The sequence below is a fragment of the Lissotriton helveticus genome, chromosome 2_1, assembly GCF_964261635.1.
Source record: "Lissotriton helveticus chromosome 2_1, aLisHel1.1, whole genome shotgun sequence".
NCBI classification, from domain to species: domain Eukaryota; kingdom Metazoa; phylum Chordata; class Amphibia; order Caudata; family Salamandridae; genus Lissotriton; species Lissotriton helveticus.
Genome location: NC_136059.1, coordinates 372,554,015 through 372,566,169, shown reverse-complemented (window position 1 = coordinate 372,566,169; position 12,155 = coordinate 372,554,015). Strand labels below are relative to the sequence as shown.

Below are 12,155 nucleotides of genomic sequence, written 5' to 3'. Positions count from 1 at the left end.
ATATTTATTTTCTAGAACCAAGCAAGCCTGGCAGAGGTAAGTGTAAGTGATACTTTTTAAGGCAAGTTGAACAATACAAGCAAGCTGAATGAAAATTACTTTGTTACAGGTATGTAAATACTTTTGAATGCAGTGGAAATTACTGTTAGATACATTTTGATTACTTTTCAGATTACTTTATGGATTACTTTTTCTACTCAGTGTGATATGCCTAGATATCACACTGGGACATTTCCTAGAGAAAAGGTAAGTAAAGCAGTTTTTTAAATATTTGCAGTTTTTCAAGTTCTCATACAAAACCATCTCCACACTTAGAACAATTTTCTGGCCAAGGTCGGCACCGAGACATTGTTTCCGACGCCCTGCCTAGGGGCTCGGCACTGAAACAGACCATCAAGCCTTCTGGCTCGAGACCGAGTCGAACAAAATCATCTTCCGATCTGAAACCATCTGGATCGAAGGACAAGTCTAGTTCGGAGCCGAAAACCTCTGCTCCAAAACAAAATCATGCTTCGGAACCGAAAATCTCTGCTCGGACACAAAAACGCGCTGTAGGAAGCTGGCTCTGTATATACTCTACCAAAGTGAGGTATTGTATGTACAGAGTCCAGTGGAACCCCAAAGGTAGGCAGAGGTAAAGTTAGATAGCACCTTATTCTCTATTTGTGGTTGTGTGGTCAAGCAGTAAGGCTTAATCAGAGGACAGTGTTAAACATTTGTTGTACACACTCAGTCGGCAAATGATTTCACACACTAAAAGACTGAATTTCAGACCAATTGTTTTTGTATAAAAATATTTTTTGTTATTTTATTTTTCTAGAACCAAGCTAGCCTGGCACAGGTATGCAGTAAATACTTTACAGTAGTAATGCAGTTTGTAAACAGTTTGAATTGCAATTGTATATGCACTAGGTTTTGATTACCGTACTGTTACTGAAAATACAATGCTTTGGAAATACAGTACAGATACTTTGTATAGGCTTTTTAGTAAAACTCCAGGTAAGTTACTTTTGAGATTACTTTTCTTACACAGTGCAGTATACCTGGATACTTGACTGGGTTTTGGTTATTTGGTTAAAGTTAAAAAGCTTTTCATAGATTTACCAACTCCACACTTAGAAACTTTTCACAGAAAAACAGTCAATGTTATCCTATGGAAGAAAATAGTGTTATCGCATTAAGGGGAAGTATTCGGTTGTGGGAGTTGGTGTTGTGGGGGTTCACTCAGGGGTCCCCCAGGGTCAGGAATGCACTCTTTTTATATCCTCAGCGGTACTAGGGTGGCCGGGTGCAGAGATCTGAGGCCCAATGTTATCCGATAGGGGGCCTACGTTTGGTGGCTGCTGTCAAGCAGACCACTTGTTTGTGGAAGCAAAGCTCCTGGACTTCCGCTCAGGGCAAATGGGGTTTAGGCCAGCCCAAAAGATGCACCCTCAGCGGCACTGGGGCAGCCGGGTACAGAGTGCAGTTTTGGCGTCAGAAGCCCTGTAGCTTTCAATGGGGAGTCTGCGGTTTTCAAAACCACTGCAGGTTCGGAGACAAAGGTCTTCTGGGTGCGACCACCACTTGGAGAGGTAATTTGGGATGTTGTGGGTTGGCTAGGCACTGTCTGCTTGGACTCCAATGGCCATGGGAGACCTTACTAGCTCCTGGTCGTGGTTGGGGGGGACCTTCCGGATTTAGCCTGCAGGTGACGGCTGAAGGCTTGAGGTAGGTCAGGGATCTCCGCATCTGCGGTCAGGATCTCAGGGGAGACCTCCTTGTGATGTTTGCCCGCTCGAGCTCGATCCGTAGACGGTGGGTGCAGAGTGGGACAGATTTGCGGTTCCCGGCCGGGGCCAGAGTTTGGAGGTGAACAAGGTTGCTGGCTGTAGGACACACCAGGATTTTGCAGGAGCAGAGTGAGGTGGAGACAGGCCGGTAGGGCTGGAGGCAAGTCAGTAGGCGTCTACCTCTTGTTAGCTTCGGAACGGCTGTTCGGTCCTTCTTCTTTTCTTCTTGTGGTTTCTTGTCTGACTTCTTAGTTCAGGGCTGCCCCCTAAATACAGTATTTAGGGGGCGTTTTAGGGATCTCGAGGTCAGTAGCCAATGGACTACTGACCTTAGGGTGACTACACCCTTGGTGTGCTCACCCCACGTAGGAGTGTGAGCACAATTCCTAATCCTGATTGGGCAGTGCCTACCATCTGCAAGATAGCGGGCACTGAAACGTGGGCTTCAGCTCGCCTCCCCCACCAGTGGGGTGGCATTGGCAGAGGTGGGCACACCTTCTGGGCTGGCTAATTCTTCCCGCCTGTCTTCCCGCCGTAAAGGAGGGGAGACAGGAAGGGGGGCTGCTCTTCATAGCATTACAAAGGCTGCAAGGGCTTTGAAGCTCCCCTGCCACTGATGGCTCTTCCTGGCCTGGGGGAGGTGTGAATACCTCAACCAGGAAAGGCTTTGTTTCTTGGTTCAGGGAGCAAAGGCTCCCACACTAGGGGTCCAGAAACATGTCTCTTGGTTGCAGGCTGTTGTGTCCCAGTCAGGGAACCCATCGGAGACTGGTCATTTTTCAGGGGGCATCTTTAAGATGCCCACTGAGTGCATTTTTCATTAAATCCCACACTGGCACCAGTGTGGGTTTAATGTGCTGAGAAGTTTGATACCAAACTTCTCAGTTTTCAGTGCAGCCATTATGGTACTGTTGAGTTTGTGATGACTGTAAGAAAGTGGCTCTGTATATACTGCACCAAAGTAAGGTACAGTGTGCACAGAGTCCACAGTCCCCAGAGGTTTGGCAGAGGTTAAAGTTAGATATAACCTTACTCTCTAAAGTGACAGCTTGGTCGAGCAGTAAGGCAGTATCAGAGGACAGTGTAAAGCATTTGTTGTAGACACTCAGTCAGCAAATGGTCTCACACACTCAAAAACTGAACTCTATGCCAATTGTTTTGTATATAACAATATATTGTTTTGTTTTAGAACAACAAGTAGGTATTAAAATACTTTCTCAGAATGAGATGTTGCAATTGAATACTTTCAATGAGCAATAAACTTCTAAATGCAATGGTTACAGTTGTTGCAATATGCAACACAAGTTAAACGCAATTATAACATTGAGCTCTATTAGAATTTCTAAGTAAATGCAATATTAATTACTTTGCATAGGTTTTTCTTACTCGGGGCTGGATCCTGGATTCAGCCCTGGTGCATCTCCTGTAAACAGTTGAAATAAATCTTTTTTGTTACGTAGGCGATTTTCAAGGAATATTTGTATTTTTCAAAAATCGACACTTAGAAGAATTTCTGGCAAAAGCCAGGCAATGTTATCCTATGGAAGGAAATCAGGTACTCGGGAAATCACAGTTGTAATTACTTTTTAGGGTCAGTGCTGGGCACAAAGATCCAGCACCGTGATCTCTCCTGGAAACAGGTGAGTAAGTTTGTTTTCGTTGATTGGATGATTTTTAGTGAATATTTCAAAGTTGCAAAACTCGACACTTCAAAGAATTTCCAAGTGAAAACCAGACAATGTTACCCTATGAAGAAAATGTGAGTTTTCGGCTTTCAGGTAAGTACTCGACTGGCAGAGTTAAGGTTCTGGGGTAGACTTAGGGGTCTTCCAGGTTCAGATAGGTACAGTTGTTACACCCTCAGCGGCACAGGGGCAGCCGGGTGCAGAGTGAGTAGGGCCAATGTTAGCCTATAGCGGGTAGGGGGTCTTTGGTTGGTGACTGCTAGCAGGCAGGACATTCAGCTGTGGGAGCTGAGCTCCTGGTCAATTACACAGGGCAAGTGGGGAAGTAGAATAGAACAGATGCTGCACTTCCAGTGGCACTCGGGCGGCTGGGTGCAGGGTGCTTTTGGGCCGTCTGGCTCCCAATGTAATTCAATGGGAAAGCTGCAAGACAAACAAAGCTGCAAGCTCGGGCTGGATATTCTTCAGGTGCGACTACCACTTCGAGATGTAAGTTGGGAAACTGTAGGTTAGGTAGACACCCAGGAGTTGAGCACAGGAGGCTGTGGGACACCGGGTGCAGGGGTGTCTTTTGGTGTCGGGAAATCTTACCCTCTGCTGGTCACAGTTGGAGGGGCCCCTTGTTGTGAGGCTGCAGGCATAGTCAGGAGCGTTGAGGAGGGTTCTTGGTTGCTCGATTCGGGGTCACAGTCGCCGGGGGGACGTCCTTGAGGTCGTTGTCTACTCAGGCACGGGCCGGGCTCGGCGGGTGCAGAGTGTGCTGGATTCGCGGTTCCTGGCTGGCACCAGGGGTTGTAGATCTTTGAGCAGAACCACTGCTTGTGGGAGTCCCAGTCTTTGGATGAGCAAGGCAGTCCGGTCCTCCGGGGTTTTTGAGGTTGCTGACCACAGGAGATGCCGGGGTTTTAGCAGGAGCAGGGTCAAAGGTCGACAGGCCGGTAGGGCTGGGGCCAAGTCAGTTGGTTTCGTCCTCTTGATCGCAGCTGCACATCAGGTCGTCTTCTTCTTGTTCTTCTTGTTAGTTTCGTAATTGGGAACTGAGGAAGAAATACTAAATTTAGGGGCGTTACAGGTAGGGGAAAGTCGGGGACCAATGGGTCCCTACCCTGGGGTGAGTACACCCCTTATCCTGCTGATCTCTAATGGGAGGGGGGCAGGAGCCTGTCTCTGATTGGGTAGGGCTCCCCATCCTCAAGATGACGGGAGACCGGAGTTGTGGTTCACCTCGCCTCCACCATCTGAGGGCTGGGGTTGGCAGAGGCTGGCACACCTCCTTTCCTCATTTAGGTTTTCCCGCCTGTCTTCCCGCCAGAGTGGGGGCAGAACCGGTTTCATCCCGGTCTGAGTCCCGAAAACACCGGCTCTCGCCGTCGAGACGACACCGCCGTTCGCCGTGGACGAGCGGATCGCCATGGAGAAGGCGATCATCGCCGTCTAGGAGCAAGTCGACGCCGAGAGGGAAGAAGTTGACGTCGAGAAAATCGACGTCGAGGAGGAGCTTGTCTTCTAGCAGCCGGTCACCCTCGGTGGTCAGCATTTCCACTTCAGACAGTACTAGATCACAGCGGCACCGGCGTTCGTCATCAGGAGCGCCCTCCTCAAGGCCGGCCTGCAAGAAGAGGAGTGTAATTCGTACCTCGGACTCAGACTACTCCAGGACCTATTCAGCATCTAGATCTCCGGAGTCAGCACAACCTGTGGGCCCTCATCTGTCGCCTCCACGACCTCTGACGCTGCCTCCTCCTCCTCCTCCTCCTCCACCACCACCTTCTCCTCCTCCTCCTCAACCTCTGCCTTTGGCACCAGTGGCACCAGCGGCACCCCCACCCCCACCCCCGCCTCAACCTCAGCCTGTGACGGTGATTTCAGCTGTACCCAGAAGGCAGAAATCTCGCTCTCGTACAAGACATCGCTCTTGCAGTCGGCACAGATCATCGACCAGATCTCAACATTGTCACATCCCCGACAGGTCACAGTCCAGGTACACCAGGGACACGTATTCCTCTAGTCGTGGCAGATATTCGCTGACCCTGTCAGACTCTCCACCAACAAGGGTTTCACCAGTCCATGACATCGCCACGTTTTAGGACGTGCTGTTGCGAGGAGCGGCAAAACTGGGCATCGCACTGGCTGTGCCTGCCCCGCCCACCTTCGTAATCTTTGAGATGCGGCAACGGAAACAACTGTCTCGACCTCTCCTTCCATTAGTGCCCGGTTTGGAGGAACCGGCTATGGAACTGTTTCTGACGCCTGCCTCTGTGAAGTCGGCTCCATCGCAACTTCAGAAGAATTACAGGCCCCCATACTCGGATCCTGTGTTCCTTCGAACGGATCCTCCACCGGATTCGGTGATAGTGGTGGCAGCTAAGAAACAGCACTCTACGGCGCCATCGTCCACTGTTCCACCGGACAAAGAAAGCTGCAGACTAGATTTGGCTTGAAGGAAGGTCTGCAGCACGGCAGCCACTTCCGTGATGGCAGCAAGCTCAACTGCTCTCTTGGGCCGATATGACCGCTCCTTATGGGAGTCTCTGCAGTAGTTTGTTGAACTCCTCCCTAGGGACAAGCAAGAGGAATTTCAGGAGGTTCTGAATGAGGGCATGATGGTATCAAATCAGATCATCAGCGCGGCTGCGGATACCTCTCTCCTGGCAGCCCATGGATACTTCAAAAACATAAGAGGAGTACCATCAGAGACTGCTTAGAAAAAACAATCTGAGTGGGATGACTACAAAAGGAAGAGAGTTCTTCTTTTGTTTAAAAACCCATCACTCACCAACCTGGTTGGTGACATGCTTCATTATCGGGGCCACCCTGATAGCCGAGTGCCATCAGGGTGTGCTGCGACACCTGAATTACAGTGGAGCTGGTATTTGTGTGTGTGTGAAGTGAACAAAAAAGTGTTAAAAAATTGTCCTGGTATACTTGTGTGAAAAAGAATTTTATTTGCAAGCTACTGGACAATATTAAAATCAAGTGTATGGATACAGAAAGGTATATTATGACCATGTGTATCACTATGTGTAGTGTCTACATGTTTCAACCCGTTAGGTGGAAGTACCGGGTTTTTGTCAGGACCAAAAGGAAGGTGGGTGGTCAGGACACACTAACGTCCTGCCAGTCCTAAATTCCTTACGACTACAGACAAAAATCTGTCGTAGTCAAATACTCACACCCAAATGGGCGGGAGAAAAGCAAATAAGACCTGTGGAGGAAAAGAAAAAAGGTCACGAATATACATGTTACAAGCCTGTAACGTCGTGCCGTGCTGACTCTCGCGTGTCTGCTTACTTACTGTGCATCCCATTCAGAACTCATTATTATCGGTTGTGTTATGTAAGACTGCTCATCATTGTATATCTAATGATGGTGCCCACAATTTTTGTGAAACTAAGACTGAGCCTGCCTGAGGCTGGAACACGCACACTGTATCAATATCGGCGTGCTCAGTGATTGATAAGTCTTTATTTCATCAGTCGACAGCACTCAGCATTTTGTTGTGCGTGGCTCGACTCCTCACTACAAAATTAGCGTGAATAAACAACGACGTGAGATCGTTAACCACTTATGCATACATTCACACTAGACAAACAGACACACACCACACAATTAAAGACCAAAGGGCAATCAAGGCTTACTGCTACTTCGGGTCTTTTGGGCTTCACGGGGTAGAGGGAAGGAAAAAACCTCGCAAAGTAACGTATTCTGTCGAGGAAGGGGAAGAAAAACAATCGTCTCACAAAAGGGGCTAACATGTTGTCGACCGGTAATCGATCGATGTTAGGGCCATCGGAGGATAAAATAACTTACAGTTACTGCGTTGTGCAATGGCCAAGTACCTACTCGCCTCTCCGTGTCTCCCCGTTAAAGTTGTAATACACCCGGCAGGGATTAATAGAGTCGGACCGGTTTCCGGGATGGGCGGGGTTGAACGTGATGACGCATTGCTACGTGCATGGAAATAGTGATAGGACTAAGCAATACCTTGTGGCTGGCGTTGCTAGGCAACAAGGTAGTTTGTAAATACGAGAATAACGGAGGGTTGTAATAAAGGTTTAAGCAACAGGAAAAACGGAAATGTGATTCTGCTCCAAGTGCAGGGTGATTAAATGTACTTGGAAAAAAGCAGAAGACTAATACAGTTAGTTTCCTTCCTAGGCATTAGATTTATAGTTACAGGGCGATCTGAATATTACTTGGGGCACTAAGGTAAATTGGACATGGGGTGCCCTGGTAACGTACGGGTATAGAGCAGAATGTTACTACAAGCTCATATTGTATTACTTGGGGCACAAAGGTAATTGGGACATGGGATGCCCTGGTAATGCACGGGTAAAGAGCGGAATGTTGCTACAAGCTCATATTGTGCACCTGATTCTTGAACAGCAGGTTACATGACACTGGCCCATGGGATGTTATCATTCAGTCCTGTGACATGGGTGGATAGTCTATATATCCATCTCTGTTCTTTCTCATACAGGCGTTTCTGCAAGTTCGGACCGGGGGTGATTTGCTCAATCACTGTCCATTTCATGTCGTTGGGCGTGTGATTGTTTTCAAGAAAATGGTCTGTCAGTCTTGTTGCGTTTTTCTTGCAACGGATGGTGCTGCGATGCTCACAGATTCTCTGTTTGACCTTTCTTGTTGTCATTCCTATGTAACGTTTGTTGCATGTGCATTCTATCAGATACACAACGTTACAGCTGTTACAATTAGTGTGGGATTGTTGTCTCCACACTTTGCCAGTCTCAATATTCAAAGTTTTGGTGTCATTTGTGAGGTGGCACACGCTGCAGTTACCACAGCGGAAATGTCCTGTGACATCGGGTAGGCCCCAAATCTTTGTTAGGGAGTTGCTGTCAGTTTTTGTTTTGTTTTCGGTCTTGTGTTTACTAAGCTGTCTTTTAGGCTGGGTGATTTTTTATAGGAGAACAAAGGCTTTTCCCAGCGGAGATTGCCAGTTAGGAGAATAGACCAATGTCTATTAATGCTCTTTGACACTTGGTTAGAGATGGCATTAAATGTGGTAACACAGGTGAGTGGTATTGTCTTTCCTTTTGGGGGTTTCTTCTCAAGGAGGGCTTCTCTTGGCTGGTTCCTTGCACGTTTTTGACATTTGTTTATGATCCTTGTTGGGTATCCACGGACCTGTAGTTTTTCCGTCAGGTCAGATGCTTGTTTTTTATAGTCCGTGAGTTTGTTGCAATTACGTCTCAGCCTCAGAAATTGTTCGTAAGGGAGATTTTCCCTCAGTGGACGCGGATGAAAGCTCTCAAACTTGAGGAGGTTATTCTTGGCGGTAGGCTTATAGTGCGTTCTGGTTTCTAGTTGTTCATTATCCTTCGTGATGACTACATCGAGGAACAGAGAGCAAGACAGGTATCTCCTAGATCTTATGCTCACACTGGCGTGCAAAATTATTCTGAGCAAGTGGAAAGGTTTTGCGGATGTTTCCTTTGCTCAATGGCAGGAATGGCTAACCTCACTGAGGGGAGCAGACAACGATTCCCTACATACTTCCCCCTGGCGAAAACCCCACACCAAGCTCTGGAGTTTACTTGACTCTTTGGAACTATGTTATGATCCCCCTTAGGTGCCCTGATTGGCACACTGGATGACACACTTCATGACCCTAACATGGCCTAGGCTGTCACACTGGCCAGTACTCCTGTAATGCATGCCGTAAGTCCAGTTGTTGCTGCTTCGTCTTAACCCCCCCCCCCCCCCCCGATCTCCTTCCTTCCTTTCCTTCTCTCTTCTTCGTCACACTCACACCACGGGCTTATTACTTGATGCATGGTCGATTTAGTCATTGTTCTACTCAGACAGTATCTCTGTTAACTCTTCTGTAGATGCTTTACATGAATGCTATCTAATTGTTTATCCAGCACTTATCTCAATTACATCACCTGTACTATCCCATGCATTACTGACTGTATTTTATGGTGAATCATTAAGTGTATGTCTACCCCTTTGTTTTATTTTGTATCTCCTGTATCTCCTATATCTTCAATAAAAACGATTTGAAAAAAAAAAAAGTAATTTCCTGTCAAACGTCCATTTTATCTGGCGCCTGAGTCTCCTTGCCCTGAAGTTTCTAGTACTAAAGGGCTATGATCCGAGAAAAGCCGAGATCATTTCTTAATTTCCACCCTGTCCAGCAAGCTAGTAGAGGCCAAAAAATAATCTAATAGTACATACGTACTGTGTGGGGCAGAAAATATGTGGAACCGGGATCCTGGGCTCCCTTAACATCCCAGTAATCAATAAACCCATGGCTATTCATTAATGAAGCTACAGCTCTATGAACTTGCGGCTTTTGCCCATAATATTTAAGCACATTTTTGCATGCCATCTCCTAATGTATATTTAATTCTCCACATATCAACGGAGCTGGCCAGGATGCTAACTCCACCTCCAGATCTTCCAGTATCTTCTGGTCATCCTGTTTGGAGCCGTCGATAGAACAGTCCATAACTCCCACTGGCAGTCTCCACAATTACTCACCTACCCCACTTATCCATCAACTTCCATTTAACAGGCTCCATATTATTCTTAGTTACCAAAGTAGAGAGGGAGGCAGAGGTAGAGGCTAGGTTTATCCTCCTGAAAGTTACATAGTTAGACAAAAATAGAGTATATCGAAGAAGACCAGCCCATAGGGAATTAGATAGGATACAGCAAAAATTTGTTGTAATTCCTTGTCTAGAAAAAATACTTTTTTTCTAGAGACCCCTCACCCACCAGGGTTGCCCTTAGGTGGCATGTTAATCATTGGGGTTCCTCTCAATCCTCTATGGATTGAGGCGTGCTGTGATTTGCAAATTACGCAGAAATTGGCGTGGATCTGAACTGCTTGCTACCTCCGGTCCCGAACCCACCAAAGCCTGTGGCCTAGCTGCCATTATTCAGCGCCTTTTCCTTTCTGGCAGTCCGCTCCTGCAGCCTTAGGACCCATTGTGGTCACCAGGTCAAGTTCACCAACGTGCTTGCAGCCATCGAGGCTTGCAGCAACGGCAGATAACCGCTGACAGGTAACTAGAAACTCTCTGTGCAATAATGTATCTCCTAGTTAACTGTCTGCGAGCACTAGTAACAATGTTGCTGCCCACTGGACTTCCGCTGCCTCTCAAAAACTGCCTTTAGCCTGGCGACCGCGCAGAGAGCTGCATTGTGACCTACTAAGCAGCCGCCATCTTGCTCCTCCCCAGGACCGCTCCTGTGCTGGCTTCTGATGAGCAGCACTCTATGTGGTGCTCCATTCACCTCTCTGGCTGCCTTAACCCCTTCGACGCTCATGACGAGCTCAGCTCGTCATGAGGTACGCCTCTCGTACGCTCATGACGAGCTGAGCTCGTCATGAACCGCGGGTTTTTAAAAAAGTCAGCGCACAGCGGGAAAATGCGCCGCACGCATGGAGTTAATGTCATTGTTGCTGCTGAGGGACCTAACACTGACTAACCTGTCTATTGCAGCAGGTGTATCTATTGGTGACATTGATTCTGGTGATTATTATGAATCTAACTCCTCCACTCGTCCCATTAAAGGTGCCTCTTTTAGGCAGTTTCTTTCAAGGTGTTTTTTCATAAGTGAAATAACGTTTAAAAAGTGTTTCAGTGAAATAATGTTAAACATTTTTTGAGATCTCGTATCTGCTTGGAGATGCATATTCTACTGATTATGGACTCAAAAAGACACCCAAGATGAAGAACTAGACTTGCTGGTAAGTAATTTAAGGAAATTGGACTGTGAAAAATCCTGCTTTTGCAGTTCTTCAATAAAGAATGACAAGCACTTCATGAGGATTCCACCAACAAATTATAGCTTTAAATAGTGCGGAGATCCGCTGCAGCCTTAAATCTGGAAGTAATTAAGGCAGTTGTGTTTACACTTGAGGGCATTTACAATAACTAAGCAAAATCTTTTCCGTGGGGCACCTGCCACAAAACAAGAAAGAGAAGGAGCTGTTTATTAACCATTCTTTCCTTGATGTACCTCTTTTTCCTGTCATTGATAATGCGGCTGACATTTCTTTTCCTGACTACTTATCTCAAATTATTTACTCCCTCATTTGTTTGTCAGTACATACTCTGTTCCTTTTGTCTTAGCATCTCCCATCTGCTGGATTCCAGTATGCCAGCCTTCACAAGTTAGAAAAAGGCTTTGGCCCCTCCCAGGCTGACAGTGCTATTCATGTATTGATAATTCCATTCAAACGCCTTTTAATGCCGGGTAATTGGTGAGCAGTGGGTTCGGTGGGCAGCCTCCAAGAAGTTGCTACTTGTGGGAGTGGTTGGAAAATATCTACTTTGAGGAATGGTGACTGTCCTGCAAATGATGTAAAGAAGCAGGGAAGAACATATGGCTGCCTGATGTTATATAGACTATGTTAAAAAGGAGTTCTGTACCGACTTCTCCCTGTAAACAACCAAAATACTTTTGCATGTATGTATCCGACTGCCACCCCATCTCCCGCAATAAGCTGATACTGTACAGCACATACGTCACATCTGGTCGTAACTGTGCATAATATTGCATTTGTATTGGCTGCTGATAGCATTTGCATTTATGTTTGCAATTGAATGTAGCATCCTTATGTCTATCCCTAATTCTTAGTGTTTATTTAAATATTTTCAATCTGAAAGTAATGATAAAACATCATACAGTTGTAAAGGCCTCTCTGTAGAGTCAGTGTTCA

At 46.7% G+C, this 12,155-nt stretch overlaps 1 protein-coding gene across 3 annotated transcripts in view; it reads left to right on the top strand.

Moving 5' to 3' along the window:
• The window catches only part of RICTOR (RPTOR independent companion of MTOR complex 2), a 1,600,666-nt gene that overhangs the window by 349,389 nt on the left and 1,239,122 nt on the right, over window positions 1-12,155 (top strand). The gene's annotated exons all lie outside the window — the stretch shown is intronic.